Source organism: Octopus sinensis, linkage group LG5 (assembly GCF_006345805.1).
Source record: "Octopus sinensis linkage group LG5, ASM634580v1, whole genome shotgun sequence".
Lineage (NCBI taxonomy): Eukaryota > Metazoa > Mollusca > Cephalopoda > Octopoda > Octopodidae > Octopus > Octopus sinensis.
Genome location: NC_043001.1, coordinates 44,996,242 through 45,016,683, shown reverse-complemented (window position 1 = coordinate 45,016,683; position 20,442 = coordinate 44,996,242). Strand labels below are relative to the sequence as shown.

At 35.0% G+C, this 20,442-nt stretch overlaps 1 protein-coding gene across 1 annotated transcript in view; it reads left to right on the top strand.

The window, feature by feature from the left end:
* The window catches only part of LOC115211675 (alanine aminotransferase 2), a 30,713-nt gene extending 12,320 nt beyond the window's left edge, over positions 1–18,393 (top strand). Inside the window, exons 2-3 of the mRNA XM_029780315.2 lie at positions 10,668–10,711; positions 16,749–18,393. The gene's annotated coding sequence lies outside the window, so the exon portion shown is untranslated. The remainder of the gene's footprint in view (positions 1–10,667; positions 10,712–16,748) is intronic.
* The last annotated feature ends 2,049 nt before the right edge of the window (positions 18,394–20,442 follow it).

Sequence of the window (20,442 nt, the reverse complement as noted above, 5' to 3'; positions counted from 1 at the left end):
CCAGAGGCTGTGACCAAGTTCTCAAATAAGTTCTCTTTTTTTTTTTCCCTCCTCAGAAAAATGCATTAGAATATAAACATAACTGTGTTGTTTAGAAGTTAAGTGCATTGAATTAGATACTGTTAAACCCTTAAACTATGAATTAAAAAATAAACTTCCTGAAGTAAAATGAACTGCCCTTAGCATGGCAAAACACTAAACAAAAATCTTCTGCAAATGGTGATTTACTGAAATATTGTATTACACCATGGTTTTCCTACATCCTAGTTGCCATGTAAACAATAACTAATCTGTCACTTTAGTATTTGTATAGTGTAAGGTGGCGAGCTGGCAGAATTATTAGGATGCCAGCCAAAATGCTTAGTGGCATTTCATCCGTCTTTATGTTCTGAATTCAAATGCCACTAAGGTTGACTTTGCACTTTATCTCATTCAGAGTTGATAAAATAAGTACCAGTTAAACACTGGGGTTGATGTAATCAACTTATCCCTGAAATTTCCGGCCTTGTGCCAAAATTTGAAACCAGTATTTGTATAGTATGTAACTGAGTCACCTTTCTCTACCAGCTTATGCCCACATCTACATTTACATACACACATATAAAGTTTCATACCCGCACGACACATATGCATACAAACCTCCTACACACACACACACACACACACAAACATCCTTCACACACTTATATTATAAGATGCACTCATGCTTCACATTCATACACACCCTTGCACCTAATTGAACACTCTGCTCCACTCTTTTGTGGCACAATGTTCTCCACATCCTCCACTTCTTCTATCACTTCTACCGTTCCACAATGTGAAACACTTCCCAAAGCAAATTACATTTTGTCTCACCTTCCAAAAATATTTTATCTCTCTCTCTCTCTCTCCTGTGGAAGGGCCATTGCCCAGTACATTAATCACACACACCTTCTATTTGTCGACTGTTTTAGGAAGGAATTCATTTTTGTTTTGTTTTGCTCCAGGTACTTTTTCTCTGAATTACCTACAGGGCTGCTTTCATACAGACTTCAGTATGTGCATTAACTGATTATGCCAGTTCTATTATTATAGTGTCTCTTTGTACACTATATGTGTACTTTTGTGCATATGTATGCATGTTCTGTAACTTAAATTATACACCAGTCCCTATTTATATATACGCCAGTGGTGTGTGTGTGTTTGTGTGTGTGTGTGTGTGTGTAATTGTGTGTGTGTGTGTGTGTGTGTGTGTGTGTGTGTGTAATTGTGTGTCTGTGTATCTCTGTGCTATATTCTATGTTGTTGTTTTTTTAAAGGAAATCAGTAAATCTAGTACTCTATTATTTCAAATATCCTTTGAACTTTCATACAGAAATGGATAAAAATCTTAACTGAATGAAGCAAAATGACTTGGAAATATCAACTTTCATGCATGTTCACTCAAAAGTTGCTTTGTAAGGAGAATATAATTACTGAAAATGAATTCCAATTACTATAACCTCCAACATTTCAAACTTAATGTTAAGTGTGCAAAGCTCTCCCAACCACTCCTCCTTTGGATCAGTATAATGTCACACACAACACATCTATGTATATTTAGTGTGTCTTGTTTTTTTTTTATTTTTACCTTTTCTGTTCTATGATAACCTTTTCTGCTATAGTTTTATTTTCCTCTGTTTACTTCTGATGCTACTTTATGTCAGTTTTGTTAATCAAAACATTTATTTAAACAGAAATATTTCCAAATACTACTTTACGACATGGCTCTCATTGATGTATTTTCATTAATGGAAGTTTCATTCTTTGAACACTGAAATCTGAAGACCTTTAAACAAAAGACTTAGTGTCTGTATTAGCAAAAGTAATTTGACTACAACAAAATCCAACATAACCAAATGAGAGAGCTTCTACAGGATTGCTCAACATGCTAGATAAAGCAGCCAAATATCCTTCAGTTCACACATACAATCTTAAAATGGAAGAACACATTGGATAATGTAGTTCTACAAACATGTTTGAAGTTATATATCAATATAGTTCTTCAAATATCATGTCTGAGAAAATGACAGAAATAGTTTTGGTCATTGGATTACTGGACCAGAGTTAACCTGGAACTAAAAGACAATAAAAACTACACCATTGGATTTTATTTAGAAAGCTATTAAGTTAATGGGTGCATTTGTAAGGTGAAATTTTATTGGGTATGACTGGTCATATGACTGGATTTGTTATGTCTAGCAAAGTCACTCCTAGGACTGCTTGTATCATAAACACAAGAAACTCGTTGTTACTTCAAATGGGCTGATGAGATTTTAGAGACTGTCTTAGAGCAAATTTCTATAGGTTGTGGTTTTGGGGAATTTGGGAATTTTGAATATGTCCCAACAGCAATGTTTGTCAGAGTTGGCTATAGGAGAATAAATGTGAGCTTCAGTTAAGAGATATTACAAGGTGCTTCAGGATCTGGGAGTTTTTGTTTAATAAAAGTCCATAGTTCCACAATGTTCCATGTTATTGGAGATGCTAGTCTTTCAGTATCTAGAGGAATTGTTAAAGATTGGTAGAATGTTTCCTGTTCTTTGACCTGAATTAGTGAAGATGTTAAAGAAGATACTTGTTGTTAGACCTACATAACTCCTTTCATTGCAATCCATATATGTTATAGTTGCTCAATATATGACTTCTTTATGGTAGAAAGATCTCTTGAGTGGATATGTAGATAGATTTGGGACACTTATGAGTTGGCTGATGGGATGGTGACTGTGTACGGTTGTCTTTGCAACTGTAGCATTTAATATGGAAAGCTATGTTGACTTTAATATTGTGAGTTTGAGAATTTATGGTATTTGTGTGTGCATAGGGAGTGATGTCAAATTAGTGCTTAAAAATATCTGGCTATTCATAACTTCCACACTGCTGTGGTGGGCAACATCTAACCTATAAAAACTAATTTTTTGCTGAAACCACTCCTAGTTTGTGCATCATTATAGTGGGGAACTGCCCAGTTGATTACATCTCTGAAGATAAACAAACTCATGTATTTCTGTATATGTATGTAACCATACGTAAAATTTTCCACGAATATGTGTTATATCATGTGGTTGGGAAGCAAGCTTATTGTTGCATTTAATTTATTCTATATTTATTTATTTACTGTAAGGAAATCAGTTTCCAAACAAACCAAAAAGTTTCAATGTTGACAAAATATTGAGTCCACATGTGTGTGTGTGTCTGTGTGTCTGTGTGATATAGTATATTTATATATAATATATAACCAAAGGAAGCCAACAAGGGAATTTCTAGGATCTTTTCCTTTTGAACGGCAGACAATTTCTAGTTAACTAAACACTTTAAAACTTCGTATACTGGTAGAATGTGTCAAAATAAAAAATTTTTGTCTCTTGGTTTTCTTGAGAAAATTGTAATTTGTTTGTTTAACGTAGTTTAATTTTTCGAATTTTAACCAATTCTATGCTATCTTTTGAGCTAAAATCATTTGCTGCGCCTAAAACTGAGACAACATCCTGTAACTAACCCTAAACCTCCCCCCTAACCCTAACCCTAATTTTTTTTTCTTAATTGTTAAATTAATTTACTTGTTACACATGTAAAAAAACCGAAAGCAATGGAAAATGATTTAAACAATTACCAATAAAATAATTCTATAATTTTATACACACGCTTTCCGTATACATACGGAAAGCATGTGTATAAAATTATAGAATATTTTGTTTGTTAATTGTTTAAATCATTTTCCATTGCTTTCGGTTTTTTTTACACACGTAACAATTAAGAAAAAAAAAATTAGGGTTAGGGTTAGGGGGGAGGCTTAGGGTTAGTTACAGGATGTTGTCTCAGTTTTAGACGCAGCAAATGATTTTAGTTGAATGGAGGTAATCGATTGGTTAAAATTGCCGAAATGCTCGGATTTTCAGACGAAATATCTTACAAACTATAGAATTTTCTCAATAAAGCCAAGAAAAAATGTTTTATAAACACATTCTACCAGTATACGAAGTTTAAAAGTGTTTAGTTAACTAGAAATTGTGTTGACATCTGCCGTTCAAAAGGAAAAAGCCACAATAATCATGCACCAACCCAATATATATATGTATGTGTGTGTGTGTGTGTGTGTGTGTGTGTGTGTGAAAAATTAGTTCAAGTAGAACATTTTGAACTTTTTAGGGGGTCTAAAGAGTTAGATTTGTAATAAAGATTTTTCACATCAAAGTAGTAACTTGTTATTGCAAGTATTTAAAATATGAAAATATGACAATTAAAAATGTGTTGTGAGTATTATAGGATGAAATCCTATATACACCCAACTAATGGTTAAAAAATGAAGAGATGTTAAAAGTATTTATAAATTTTTAATCCATACAATCATTTTGTCATTCAAAACAATTGTATGGATTAAACACTTATAGAAAATTTTTAACATATCTTCATGTTTTAACTGTTAGTTGGGTTTATATAGGATTTCATCCTTTTAGTTGGTGTGTGTGTGTGTATTTACATATATAATATGTACATAAATATAGTGTATATTAACACAGGCTTGTGTCAGACCATATTGAAACAAACCTGTTAGTTGAATTTGTTTTCTTCACACAGTTCAACACTAGTGTTGACATGCACTGGATTTGAAAAATAACTTGACACACATCTCTCTCTCTCTCTCTCTCTCCTTCTTTCTTTCTTTCCTTCTTTCTTTCTTTCTTTTTCTTACTTACTTAGCATTTATTGTTTCAGATCAGATCTGATCCAGCTGACCTGTGATGTTATTCCCACACATGAAGAGTAAATCTAATAACTTTTGTAGTGTTTAGAAACTAGTTCTTTTACAATAAATTAAACCTATAAAGAATTGAAATAGAAGGGCAATCAAAAGGAAAAGATCCCAATACAATATAATAAATCAACAACATTGTCTACTTGTCTGTCTGTCTGCCTCTCTCTCTCTCTCTCTCTGCAACATCAGTTTCTGCTTCCCCTTCTTCACTTGATTACTCATTGTAACACATGACCATTCATTTACAGGATAGGGTGTGTAGTGGATTGAATGTACTCTACTCCTGTGTATGCCTATTCTGTTTTTTTTTTTGTTTTGTTTTTTTGACTCAAGAGGATGGCAAGCAAAGGCAATTTCAATAGAATTTTAAGCTCAAAACAAACACAACCATAAGAAAATACTGAAAGGAAGGAGCCACTACAGGATTGCATGCAATTTACTAGAAATAGCAGTAAAAAACAAAATTTCCCTCTTGAAATAGGGAGACATGTTGGATGGAAATGACTGTTCTATATACACTGAAAAAAAAAAGTACAAAAAGAACCCCACCCAAAAAAATAACAGTGAGATGATCATGACAGAGCTGCCTTTGTTCATGTCTGCTCATTTAGGGTTGAACTAAGGCTAAACAACAGGAAAACATGATATATGAGCCAACAAGAGAATGTCTGCATTGTTGCTTACTGCCAGAAAAAGCTGCAAAGTCACTCTCAAAGAACATGCTATTGAGATCCAAGTGTATGAAGTTAGTAAGCTTCAAGCATTTATGCAGCTAGTATAAATGACAAAAAGTGAACAATATACAATAAAATAAATTTGTCAACATGGTAAGTTACACACTTTGTCCCATATTGAAATCACGGGTAATTTCAATAAGCTGATGGTTACCATACAGCTCTTGGTTTAGCAACTAAAGTTGTTGAAAATGTGAATATAATGTGTGTGTGTGTTTATGGACATGAGTTTCTGTATGTATGTATGGAGATAAGTTTATGTATGTATGTAATGATGATGATGATGATCGTGATGATGATGATATATATGTGGCAAGTGCACAGGAGCAATAAACATTGAAAATGTGCTGGGAGCTGGGGGACTAGAAGTGGTTGATAGCTTCCGTTATCTAGGTGACCAAGTCAGTAATGGTGGTGGATGCTCTGAGATCATAGCTTCTAGAATAAGAATACCCTGGGCAAAGTTCAGAGAGCTCCTACTTCTGCTGGTAAGAAAGAGCCTCTCACTCAGAGTGAAAGGTAGACTGTATGATGCATGTATGCAAACAGCCATGCTACACAGCAGTGAAATGGGCTGTGACTGCAGAGGACATGCATACACTTGCAAGAAATGAAGATTGTATGCTCCACTGGATGTGTAATGTCAGTGTGCATTAACAACAGAGTCTAAGCTCCCCGAGAGAAAAGTTGGACATAAGAAACATCAGATGTGGTGTGCAACAACTGTACTGGTATGGTCATGTGTTGCATATGGATGTGGACAGTTGTGTGAAAAAGTGTCACACGGTAACAGTGGAGGGAACCTGTGGAAGAGGTAGACCCAGGAAGACATGGGATGAGGTGGTGAAGCATGACCTTCGAATGTTGGGCCTCATGGAGGCAATGACAAGTGACCGAGACGTTTGGAGATATGCTGTGCTTGAGAAGGCCTGGCAAGCCAAATGAGACTGTAACCATGGCCTATGCCAGTGTCACATAACCAGCCCATTTAAGAGTACCCTTCAATCATTGGGCAATAAACTATGCTTGAGAAGACCTGCTGAGTCAAGTCAAATCATTATTGTGGCTGACACTAGTACCACCGGACTGGCACCTCTGCTGGTGGCACATAAAAAGTACCATTTGACCGTGGTCAATGCCAGTCCCACAAGACTGGCTCCCATGCCGGTGGCATGCAAAATGCACCATACGAACGTGGTCAATGCCAGTGCCGCCTGACTGGCTCCTGTGCCGGTGGCATGTAAAAAGCACCATTTGAGCATGGTTGTTGCCAGTGTTACCTGGCTGGCTCCCATGCCGGTGGCACATAAAAAGCACCCACTACAGTCTTGGAGTGGTTGGCGTTAGGAAGGGTGTCCAGCTGCAGAAACCGTGCTTGATCAGATTGGTGCCTGGTGCAGCCTTCCAGCTTGCCAGTCATCAGTCAAACAGTCCAACCCATACCAGCATGAAAAGCGGATGTTAAATGATGATGATGATATATATATTTTGCTATATTCTTATATTTTGGGATAGTCATTTTTTTTTTGCCAAATAAACACACACTATTTATTTGTTGTTCACTTATTTATTATTGTCCTTGTGTTATTTGTCTCCATTGTCTGAGAATGAACTAGGCAGGGCAGGAGGATATACAAGGATGGAAAGGGTCGCTGAAAAGGTCACAGGTATGTGACAAAAGATTTCCAGGCAATGTGTGTGTATGTGTTTATTTGGCAAAAAAAATTACCATTCCAAAATATATCAATATCTGTTTCAACACATGGTTTCACATCAGGAATCTTGCAAAGCAAATTCATAAGCATGTATATATATATATATATATATATATACACACACAGACATATGTGTGTATATATATATATACACACACACATATGTCTATATATATACACACACATATGTCTATATATATACACATAGGTATGTATATATATATAATATATATATATATATATATATATATATATATATATATATATATATAATATATATATATATATATATATATATATATACATACATATGTATATATATTTAATCAAATTAATATTCAATTTTTCACCCTTATTTTAAATTTAAATAACTATGTTCTCTAACTGGCAAAATTCACAGCAGAGAATTATTTTCTGCAGAATTATTTCCGGTATTTTAGCATGCCAAAACAACGACTTTTGAAAGGTAACCCCAAGTGTAATTGGTAGAACTGTATACATGTTCAATCTCATGCGGACGTCTTGTGTATAGTTCTGCAAATTATATTTGCAAAGACAATCATACTGATGAGCTACAGACAATTACGTAAGTAATTATGTAAATGGTAATAGTAAAACTGATTTGGGATTAATCTATATTTTGTTTCTTTTCATTTGTCTTGCTTGCTTACGTTCTGGTGTTTGCTAAATTTTCTTGAGAACATTCCATTCTTAGCGGTAAAACCATAATGGATCTACTTCTAGCATAATGGATGTCCATGTAGTGGTCATCCCTCTTATATGTATGTAATATCATTTTTCTGATTCTTCAGATTTTTCAGTATGCTAGACCACTGGTTTTAAATTGATATTAATCAAATTAGTATTCAATTTTTCACCCTTATTATTTTAAATAAATATTGTCAGTAAATCATAAATATGAAAGAGAAGCAGTATTAGAGCAGTAGAGTAATTAGATAAAAATAGTTATGGCCAGTTTATGGGGTTACCCGGGGTTTCACATCTGTAAAACCCCTCTCCTCTACTGATCCACTAAATTATCTCACTCTCCTAAAGCACTATGCCTACCTCACTTTTCCCCAGTGCTTCTGCAACCTACCAGCAACATGTCATCCTTTCCCTCTCTGACTTGTCTCTCTCCTGTCTACTGAATAATTATTACTATTCTGCTGTTCTCCCCTTTTTTGTTTGCATCCCTCACTCCCCCTGCCTCCCCAACTCATACATAATTTATCATCCTCTGCTCATTATCCACCAGTCATTACATTCACTCTTCAACCCAATCCAGTCATTAGTTATTTCTCACTTCCACCTCCTCACACATTTCCAATCTCCACTCACCCATACTCCCAGTTCCTCTGTCCCCACTTACTTCTATTCCCTTCATACCTTGAAAGTCCACCTAGACACCTCATCACTATTTTTATCACTTTCTCCACCCTCTCAAAGAGTTTTCTAATAAATATAAAGTCTACTTCACATATTGTGTACTTCTTCCTTTCATTTACACATATGAACATATATATATATATATAACAAAGTGGAGTTGTAAGGTACCGCACGAGTGGAATTATATACGAAAGAAGGTTTGAAAATGCAATTTTAAAAGACCTTCTTTCATATATATATTTCGTTTTTGGATTTGGCTTGCAAGATTCTTTACAGGGGTTCATGTGTTGAAGCATATTCTGTTGTGTCTGGGGGGAGTCATTTTCTTTTTGTGCCTTATAATTTAGTACACTCATTGGTAAACAGCAGAACATGGTGTTTCTCAGCATCTTGCTATCTTGGCCAAAGCTTATAATATCTTTTATCTGATTTTATCTTTTTTTTTTTTTTTACTTCTTTCAGTCATTAGATTGTGGTCATGCTGGGGTACCACTTTGAACAATTTTTAGTTGAATGAATTGATCCCAATACTTATTTTTCTTTTTAAGATTTGTACTATTCTGTTGATCTCTTTTGCCAAACCACTAAGTTACAGGGATGTAAACACACCAGCACTGGTTGTCAAGCAGTGGTGAGGGACAAACATAGACACAAAGGCATACACACATCGATATACATATATGATGGGCTTGTCTCCAACAGTGAAAGCATTGGTCTCATCCCAGAAATAGTTTCTTACTGTATCTTTAGATAGTAATGTATGATTGAATATGTATGTTCATATATGCAAATAAGTATGTCTACATGTATGCATGCCATTGTGTGTGTGTGAATCTGTGTTTTGAATAATGTATAAGCACATATCTGCATGTCTGTACATGTGTACGAATACTTTCTACAGGCTAAGTGTCTGAAATGTTTTGTGCACATACACACACACACATATATATGTTCAGATGTGCATATATATATACACACACACACATACTCACTCTCATATATAGAAGCAATTGTGAGGATAAGCAAATTAGACACATCAAATATATAAAGTATATTAAATACATCCAATACAAAATATGTATACATGTATACATGCAAAATGAGAGAAAGCAAAAGGTTGAAACTTTCAGATGATGAATTTATATGTATAACTTACAGAGAGTACAAATGGCAGAGAAAATTAAAGGGGTGGAAGAAAGGTATTATAAGTCCAACAGCTGTTTCTGGGGGCTCAGTGATACATTATAATGTTGGTAGATTTAGACCATCAGAAGATGCAGCCATATGGATGCTTTTAACATAGGATGAGATGAGCCTCCATTTTCAGGGTAGAGGAGATCTTACATTTCAGATCTTAATGCAAAGAAGTTTGAAGAAGTTCACAGCTGAGCGCTATATATATATATATATATATATATATATATATATATATATCTGTTTAGAATGGCACAACAGTGCAGAGTGGATTATAATAACTGTTATTCAACCTGTTGCTAATTTGGGGCCCTGATCTGTCTATGAGGATAGCCTCCTTAATTCTTAAATTTCCAAAATTCCTAGAAATTTTGGAAATGGAAGAATTAAGGAGACTATCCTCATAGGTAGACTAGGGACCCATATTAACAACAGGTTTCTGCATTGCTTTGCTATTCCAGACACGTTGCATTTATTTCACAAACAATACACAATGCTTCCAATGAACTACAACACCCTCTTATATATATATTTATGTAGATTACATGTCTCTATATAATGGTTAGTAATTAGAGTTTTCTGATCAGTTGTGTTCTTTCTAGTTTTGTGAAGCCCAACCTCTCAAGAATGGTACCAAGGCAAATGTAACTAAGTGCTCTAATAAGCACAGATATGAATTTAAAATTAGTCTGAGTCTAATATCTGCAGATTTATAATTAATTTGTTGTAGAATTTTTTTTTGTTTTTCTTTTATTTCTAAAATTACATTAACATGTGCTAGACATGTGATTTTTTGCTCCTGTGTAGTATTTCTTTACTGTCTCAGAGTAGTATAACTAATCTGTTGTGCTTATTTTACAGGGATTTTGACAAGAACACATCACTAGTATTATTTCATACTATGGGTGAGTATGCCTTCCATGTTACAGTAATTTTTTATATATCAATATTCAAGACTGTCCTTTCAATGAATTGTGTTGTATATAGAATCTTTTAGCCACAACATCCTGCTTCATTAGTGGATTGTATCATGATGATATTTTCAGGCAACAGTTTGTCATGCACGTGGTGATGTTAGCATGACCAGTTTGTGCTTTTGAAAACTCTTGGTACTTAGCAATTTCCTGACTCGAAAAACAGACAAGAGCTGGCAACAGGAAGAGTATCTGGTCTTGAAATCCTGTTAAATCCTATGCTAGTGTGCAAAATCAGACATTAAATGAACAAATACGAAGTAATTGTTTAATTCAAGGTTTCACCCTTAAACTGGCTATATATAGTTGTTTCAGTCATTAGACTATGGCCATCCTGGGGTACCACATTAAAAAATTTTTAACTGAATGAATTGACTCCAATACTTTCTTTTTTTTCTTCTTCCTAGTGCTTATTCTATCAATACCTTTTTGCTGAACCACTAGTTTGCGGGGATGTAAAGATTTAAACACACCAACACCGGTTGTGAAATGGTGGTTGGGGACAAACAAAGACACAAAAGCGCACACACACACACACACACTCACACACAACAAGTTTCTTTCAGTTTCCATTTACCAATCTATTCACAAGGCTTTGGTTGGCCTGAGAGTATAGTTGAAGGCATATGTCCAAGGTGCCACACAGCAGGACTGAAACCAAGATCATGTAGTTGGGAACCAATTTTCTTACCACACAGCTACACCTGTATGTACCCCAGTAGAACCGTCCAACCCATGCTAGCATGGAAAACGGACGCTAAATGATGATGATGATGATGATAGATATATATATATATATATATATATATATATATATATATATATATATATATCCCATGGAGGCGCAATGGCCCAGTGGTTAGGGCAGCGGGCTTGTGGTCGTAGGATCATGGTTTCGATTCCCAGACCGGGCGTTGTCAGTGTTTATTGAATGAAAACACCTAAAGCTCCACGAGGCTTCGGCAGGGGGTGGTGGTGATACCTGCTGTACTCTTTCACCATAACTTTCTCTCACTCTTTCTTCTGTTGGCCTGCTTGCTTAGCCAGCGGGGTGGCATCATTTGAAGGCTAAAACAATGCAAAGTGCATTGTGATCAGCGATGTGTAGTAACATCTGATAGCCTGGTCAGTCACAGTGATATATATATCCCATGCAAATAAACTTTAGTACATTAACTGATAGCAATCAATGCCATATATTTCAAGAGGTGGTATAGTTGGTTGAATCAGGCTAAGTATATCTGCATGATTAAGTACTTTAGGTAAAAGTACATGCCTAAAACTTAAAGCAAGTCAACTCCAATGTAGAATGCCTTTAAATCATTTTGTCTGGGTGTTCTACTTGTGGTTCTGTGCCATTTCTTCTTAGGATGAGTCTCAATATGGCTGAAGGCTATAAATCATTTAATATTTCAGAAACACCTGAGATGTTTGGGTAGCAGTTCCTAACCTGGGGATCTGTAGACAACTGAGGTCCCACAAATTAGGTACTGGAGATGATCAGCTGAATTCAGGGATCTTTTCCTTTTGATGGACGGAATTCAACACAATTTCTAGTTAACTAAACAATTTAAACTTCGTATACTGGTAGAATGTGTCAAAAGAAAACATTGTTTTCATTTGGCTTTTTTGAGAAAATTGTAATTTGTAAGTTTAACGTAGTTTAATTCTTCGAATTTTAACCAATGAATTGCCAGCATTTGAGCTCAAATCATTTGCTGCATTATCGATATTGATAAACAAACGCGGAGACCCACGCCGCATACACACACACACACACATATATTCAGATACATACACACGTACACTTGCACACACACACACACACACACACACACACACACACTCTCTCTCTCTCTCTCAAACACATGCATATACATTTGCACAAGCACATAGTAATTAATATATAAGCGTACACACACATACAAACGGAGATGTACATACACATTTTGTTTGTTATTTCTAGCATGTTGAGCAATTGCATTGAGGCTGTTTCATTGGCTCGTGATCTTCTTTTATAAGTGACCTATTTGAATATTTGAAGAATGAGAAGAGCCAAAGTTGAACATAAATATATAAATATATATAAAAAAGTCAACTAAATCCTGTTTTATAGGACACTAACATATTTAAATTTAGTAAGCTAAATCTAAATATTTTTTTTATTAATTACAATTACACTCTATGTAAACAATCATTTTGTAAATGACTAATTATTGCTAAAAATGTGAAATGCAGTTGGAAGTAAGATTAATCTTCAGCAGAACATCTTACTTGGTTCATTGAAAGGATACAGAAAATATGTGTAATCCATCCTTCCCCCTTCACAACTTCTTACATTCTTTGCAGCCCCAGCCACCACCATCTTCATCAACTATTATACTTGTGCTGTTACTACTACTACTATTACTACTACTACCACCACCACCACCACCACCACCAGCAGCATCTCCACCCCATTTCTATTGCCAAGGAGGGTGTCACTTCAACCAGTTAATATTAGGGGCCAAATCTCTGCTAAAATCACATCAGACTTTGATCTGAATAAAAAAAAAGAAGAAGGTGAAGGCTGGAACAAATCTGTCATTATACTTGTAGGCTTGTTGGATCAGGTTGACCTAGAACTAAACATCATCTGCCAGTTACCACTACTATTCTCCACCCACTAGTCACTACATGTGCCACCCAACTTGCTAGAAATGGCAGCTCAATCTCCCTCAAATCACACCCTGCCATTTTGAAAAAGGAGGAATGTATTGGATAGTGAGTGTAGTCTTAGTTACATAGTATGCAAGAGAAAGATGGTGGAGCCATAACCTACCTTTTATAGGACAGTCTACTCAGTTAGGACCCATTAGATCTAAATGACATGTAATAACCCCCCCCCACCACCACCACAGTTATTAGCTACAATTACAATATGTTACAACCACCTGTCCCCTACATCATCTCCTACTCTCAGTTGAGAAGCAAAGGGCAGGTATATATATATGTTATTTTAACACACACATTTCACAAGAATTCCTTACACAGGAATATAAGGATAATAATTTATAACCCTGGTGATAATGATGATGATGATAATGATGGTGATGGTGACAGCAGCAGTAGTGGCAGCGCTGTTGTTATTGCTGCTGTTGGTGTGTATGTGTGTTTGTGCATGCGTGCGCGCACATGCATGTGTGTGCATGTGTGTATTTATGTATATACATACGTATATATGCATACATACCACATAGAGCAAATATATTTTGCTGTAACTTCAGGCCAACCAATGTCTTGTGAGTGCAATTGGTAGACAGTAACTGAATGGCAGTGCATCAAATATACATACATATATACATACTGGGTGCATTTAAACAATATCTGCCTTTATTTTTTCCTGCTGAAACTAATACCACATGGATAAAATCTCTTATGTAGAAGGTGAAGCCATCTTTCCTGTGCATGTGTGAAAATTTTCATTCTGGTGGGCTGTTATACCTACAGTACAGGCAAGTCATGCATGCTCATCAGATTTTCATTTTCACAAAAAGGATTCTCCAATTGCAACACAGAGTGAATTCGGCCAGGCCATGTTTGACATATTTTCTGCTTGTTTTGTCTTCATATTCTGGAATAGTAGATTTTTTGATCTTTCCTTCCTGAATATTATATCAGTGGACTTATTTGAAATATCTACTGCAACAGTGAAGGCACATAACTCAGTGATTAGAGCATCAGGCTCACAATCATGAGGTAGTGAGTTTGATTCCCAGACCAGGCTGTGAGTTGTGTCCTTGAACAAGACACTTTATTTCATGTTGCTCCAGTTCACTCAGCTGTAGAAATGAGTTGTGATGTCACTGGTGCTAAGCTGTATCAGCCTTTGCCTTTCCCTTGGATAACATCGGTGGTATGGAGAGGGGAGGCTGGTATGCATGGGCGATTGCTGGTCTTCCATAAACCACGTCGCCCAGACTTGTGCCTTGGTGGGTAACTTTCTAGGTGCAATACCATAGTCATTCATGACTGAAGGGGTTCTTTACTCTTTTACTTTTACTGAAGCAGTAGATATTATGAAACTTTTGCTCTATTTTATTCTTCATATTTGTTCCCTAAGATATGATCTGTCATCATCATCCTTCTACTACTTTTGTTTTTCAGCTTTGCTGGAAACTGCCCTCCTAATATCCAGTGGAGCAATGCTAGCCACAGATAAAAATTATTCATGTTAGTGGGCCAAAGACAACTTACTATATATCAATATATTTCATTGAAAATGCTGTGCAGAGACCTAAAAGATCTTGTTCATACATAATTTGCAGCATAGTAGTAGTATAGAACCAATTCTACTATTCTGGATCTTGTGAACTTTCACCTTCCTCTCCTGGGAAGTTGCTAATTTTTTGTTGAATACGATTCTAAGAGTTTGCTTTGGTCATTAGATTTTATGTTTCCTGAATGTTGAACTAGTGTCTAGTAACACACCAAGGTACTTAGTATTCATGCCTATATCTGCTTGGCCCTCCTCCACAGTTTTCAACCAAGTCTTGACAGTGTTAACTTGTTACCTGCTCTCTATCTCTGGTTTTGCACTCACAAATCCTAAATTGACATTTTATCTGCATTTCCAGCATGCTCTGTTAAATGATTTTGCATGTTTTGGATTAAACTGGAATTAACTTCTTTCCTGTGCATATTTGCTAATCAGAAACCCTACTGAATATTATGATTATTGAAATCTATTGTAATTTTGGTACCTTGAAAGTCATAAAAGGCATACAGGGTGCTTAAATTTATATTATTAAAATTTTTCCATTTCTGCCTACCGCACTTCAGTATTGTTACTTCTATTTTTATATGCTGAAATAAAGAAGTTTGTTTCTCATAAATAGTGCTTGTGTAGCTGTTCAATTTATAGAGTCATGTCCTTAATTTTAGGGTTGGGGTTATGTAGACCTCTGTACATTTCATGTAAGCATAGGGTCTCACATTGAGTTTTTTTGCAAATGGATAATATTGTAACAGGATGAAAGGTCTGGAACACTTGAGGGGTGCAGGTCTCATCCCTTTACATTAAATTATTTGTCAATGGAAAACCAAGACTTCGAATATCTTCAACAGCATGAATAATATTTATTTTTCTGGATTCGCAATAATATATACATATATATTTCCTTCAGGGCGAACCGGTAGCCATGGAGCTAGTCACAGTAGTTAAATGGTGTGAGCAAAATGCTGTCTCGAACAAGCATAGTGTAGCTTCGCCATGTGGTGGCAGCTTGAGGAGAGATGTCAGAACACGTTTGTTCAATTTGGTGTCCGCTTCAAGAGAGATCGAACATGGGAAGTTTTGCTGCTGGTAGTTCTCTGCACATGCGCATGAAGGAACTTCCAGCGGCCTCCTAGAAGAAATCCAACTCTGCGCATGCTTGCTGATGAATTCCAAAATGGCGTCACTACAATATTGTCTTTTTTATTGAAGGGAATCTGTCAATGTTTATTGATAAGATAGTCAGTGTATAGCTAGGGAATTTAAAGAGAAACATAGGAAATAATGCAGTGCAATATTTGTGGGAAACAAAAACTCTATGACATCACTACATCAAAATAAAAATAACAATATTAAAGTATTTCAGACAGAACTAATAAAGGTAAAGTTTATTGTCTGAGAATCTGCAGTTGTTGTTTGCGGCATTATAAAAATGAAACAAAAATAGCATCATAACAAAACACTTATGTTGTGACTTGATTAGATTAACACCAGTATTATATTGACTAGAACTAATTTATTTGACTTGAGAAAGATGAAAGGGAAAGTGAACCTGGATAAGATTTTAAGATAGGAAAGGTACTGTTTTCCCAGCACTCTACAGATCTTGCTATGTGCACTTGCCATATATTTGTATTAAACCTTGCTTTTTCTTTCTATATATTATCAGGAGAAATGGTTTTAAATTGTTTATATTTATATTTCTTCTTGCAGATATTGTATACCAGCAAAATGATAACTGATACCAAATATCCACAGCAAACCATTCCACTGAATTACAAGACTTCAGTACTATTTCTAAGTTTGACTTGGTCAAAGATTTTTATTTTATATTTAGTATAAAATTAATTTTTTAAAAAAGAGTCACAATAACTTCAACAACAAGCATATAATTGATAAGAAACTTTGTCTACCATATAAAATCAACAGGAGAGAAGAGAACTTGAGAAAAAAGGCATTGTTACTGTTTCTGAGAGTAGAAACTAGGAACATTTAATAAAGAATAACTTTTTGATATATTTAATTGTTGGTTTAATATTAAAAAAAAATTATTTACCTATTTTTTAAAATATTTTTGTTTATTTAAAAATCTCTGATACAAACTAGATGATTATATAAACATTTGACAATGGAAAGAATGAAATGATTCTAAGTTTTAAATTTCTCATACATTCCCTAATACGTCAAAAATTTTGACCAATTTTTTCAATTACAAGTCTTCAACTTAAGACACCTCATTCATATATAAGAGTCTTTCAGTTGTTTCTGCAGCAGATTCTTCCTTTTTTTTTTTTTTTTGACACTCAAAATGACTATCTTCCAACTCATTCTTCTTAGAATTGTAATATTTTCATTCATTTAACCAGCCATTATTTCTGTCTTCTTCTTAAAAAAAAAAGAAGACTTACCATTTTTCCTGCCTTCCTACAAACTGTGTGATACCCTTTCTTGGTTATTCATTTTTTGTGGAGTCATACTAGTCTTTTTAATCTGTTTTACAAATCGCTATATTAATTCTTAAACAACTTCCAAAAGTAAAATGTTTTATTTATATTTTTTCTACCATTTCTACTGACTTCTTGTAAATAAAGTAAATTCTACCGATATCAGAAAGAAATGTATGTCATTGAGACCTTAATCCACTGGTTTCAAATAAACCTCAAGAGTGTCTTACATTTTAACCTTGGAATTACTAACTCAAGCTGACAACCATGTAACATTCCAGTCAGCTACAGAACCTGTTATTATTTGTTTTTATGTTGGTATTGTCATTGTTGTAAGTGTGGTTGTTATCATTGTTGTTAAGTAACTCTGGTCAATTCTGCATGAGCCGATATAGAACTAGATTGTTGATCAAATAAAGCATTTGATCTGCATTTTTAGCTGTGGCCAGTCTTTCCACCTCTATTGTAAATATATTGTCCAAACAACTAGTGGTTCGTATTTTAAAAACAATATGGAGTTCATGTTGAAGAAATCTAACTGCTACATTTAGCAAGTCAACCAACTACATAGGAGTTACCTTACTGGCTCTTTTGGTTCATATCCTAAGGATATAAAGTGGAGAACAAATTTAGTAAGAGAGATTTGGTTGCGATATTCAGTATGTCAAGTAACTATACAGATGCTCCCTCTGTGGTATGTGTTGTGATTTTTGTAAAGAATTTTTGAAGAACTCACTCTATTTTGTCAAATGAATCTGTGGTGGTAAATGAATATGATAGCCAAAAAACCATAAATCTCTAAATAAGTCAACATATATGCTGTTCATATAAGCACTGCCAGTTCCTATATTATCATTCCAAACCCTCATCTTCTGAAGAAATGAACCATTAAATCAACTTTGTTAAGATTTGAACTCTTGCTTGTCCTTAAACTATGTCTGACTTTATTCATCTTGATTTTATTATATAATTTTTATATTGTACCATTTTTGAAGAAAAATGAATAACTGAATCAACCTGGGTCAGATTTGAACTTGGAAATATTTTTACACTCATTCCTACACTTGAGCAACTGTTGATCATTCACAAATGCTTGCTCCAAACCAAGTAGAGGGACATTGGTTGTATATCAAGACAGTTCGGCAGTTTATACCATCAAGTAGACTTTGAAAACTTTCATCAGTGAATCAATGATATTCCAATAAATGTGATTTATGCAGTAAATTGTTATTTTGTAATACTTTCAATGTTTTGTACTGACATTTGAATATAACATACGTTAGTATGGATGTTACACACACACACACACACACATTTCAGCTTGTGTCATTTTCTTTCTTTGATGAAAAAACCAAAATCTTTATGCTAGTGTAAAATATCTTGCTGTCGCTTAGTCCAAAGTCGACTCTGGTAAAGCTGACCTATGACTAAAGATTTTCATCTGTGACCAAAATATCTTTTATTCATTGTTGTGTATCTAGATGTGGTAATCTGAAATGTTCTTCCTCCTAAACATTACAGATTCCTATTTCACCACTTTATAGTTCAAATCTTTTGTTTCAACAAATTGGTATATCAGATATCCACTACTCTGTCATCATTATTTCTACAAGAATAATTACTCTTACTCTGGGAAATAAGATACAACTTGATAGATTTAAACTTAAGAGTACCGACTTAACAAATATACAGTTGTTTGTAACATGGTGTTTTCAAATCTATTCTATTGTTTCAAGGTAGTATTTGCTACTACATAAAAAGTAAACTTTTATAAAAAATTCTCAAATTTCTTTCTTTTATGTCTCTAATCTCTCCTCTACTCACACAATTTTACTGCTGCACAAAACTTAGGACACACAATCACAAAAGAGTGATCTAACTTCACAACACCCGTTCTATCACCTTCAAACAATGCAGTCCAGAGTTAGCTGATGCCTTTACCAAACTCATCAATCTGTCTGTCTCTGTCTCTCACTTACTCTTTGTGTCTGTCTCCCTGACTTTATAGGAATGCATCCCAATCTTTGGAAACACTGTACAATGTCCTATCCCACAAAAAAAGCAACCAGTTTGTCCCTATAAACTACCGATTTACTGCTTTCACTTTCAATGACTTAAAAGTGTTAATACTCCCCTTCTCCATCACATTTAGTTTATCTACCTCTTCAGTGACCATTAGTATGACTTTCATAAAAGCAGATCTTCTGAAGACTTGTTCTCATATGTCAATGAGAACTTTAGTAAAAGGAATATTTCTTTTGGAGTTTCATATCAAAACTTCTAAGGTATATATGTTCCTTCTATTTCTTGAATTGGAAACTTCCTGCCAGATTACACCATTGCAGCATGTGCCAACAAAATCCTCTGGGACTCAATCTTTATGATGGCTGATGTTCACATTGTTTAGTAATGTTTCCATACAACCTCCATGATCAGAGACCCTGAGAACATACTTCAATGGGGATATGACAGCCTTGTCTCCTTCAACAACATCAAGACTACATGTATCGCTGAAAATGTTTTGTCACTCATTGTCTTTAGTCCTGAACAGCACATTATCAAAACCATTAACATCAAAAGAAGTGCTAGCTTTTGTGGTATCTGATTATCTCTTCATAGTGACCTCTACATACATACCATTGCCATAACTATTACAAAGGCTAAGATTCTTCTTCAAAGTCACAAAATACTTCAGCCTTAATCAGTTGCTAACTTAATACAGAGCTAAAGTTAGACTCACACTGAAGTACTTACTCACATATATGATGCTAATGTTACATCATCATCATCATCATCATTTAACATCTGTTTTCCACGCTAGCATGGGTTGGATGGTTCGACCGGGGTCTGGAAGACATGGAGGCTGCACCAGGCTCTAGTCTGATTTGGCAGTGTTTCTACAGCTGGATGCCCTTCCTAGCGCCAACCACTCCATGAGTGTAGTGGGTGTTTTTTACGTGCCA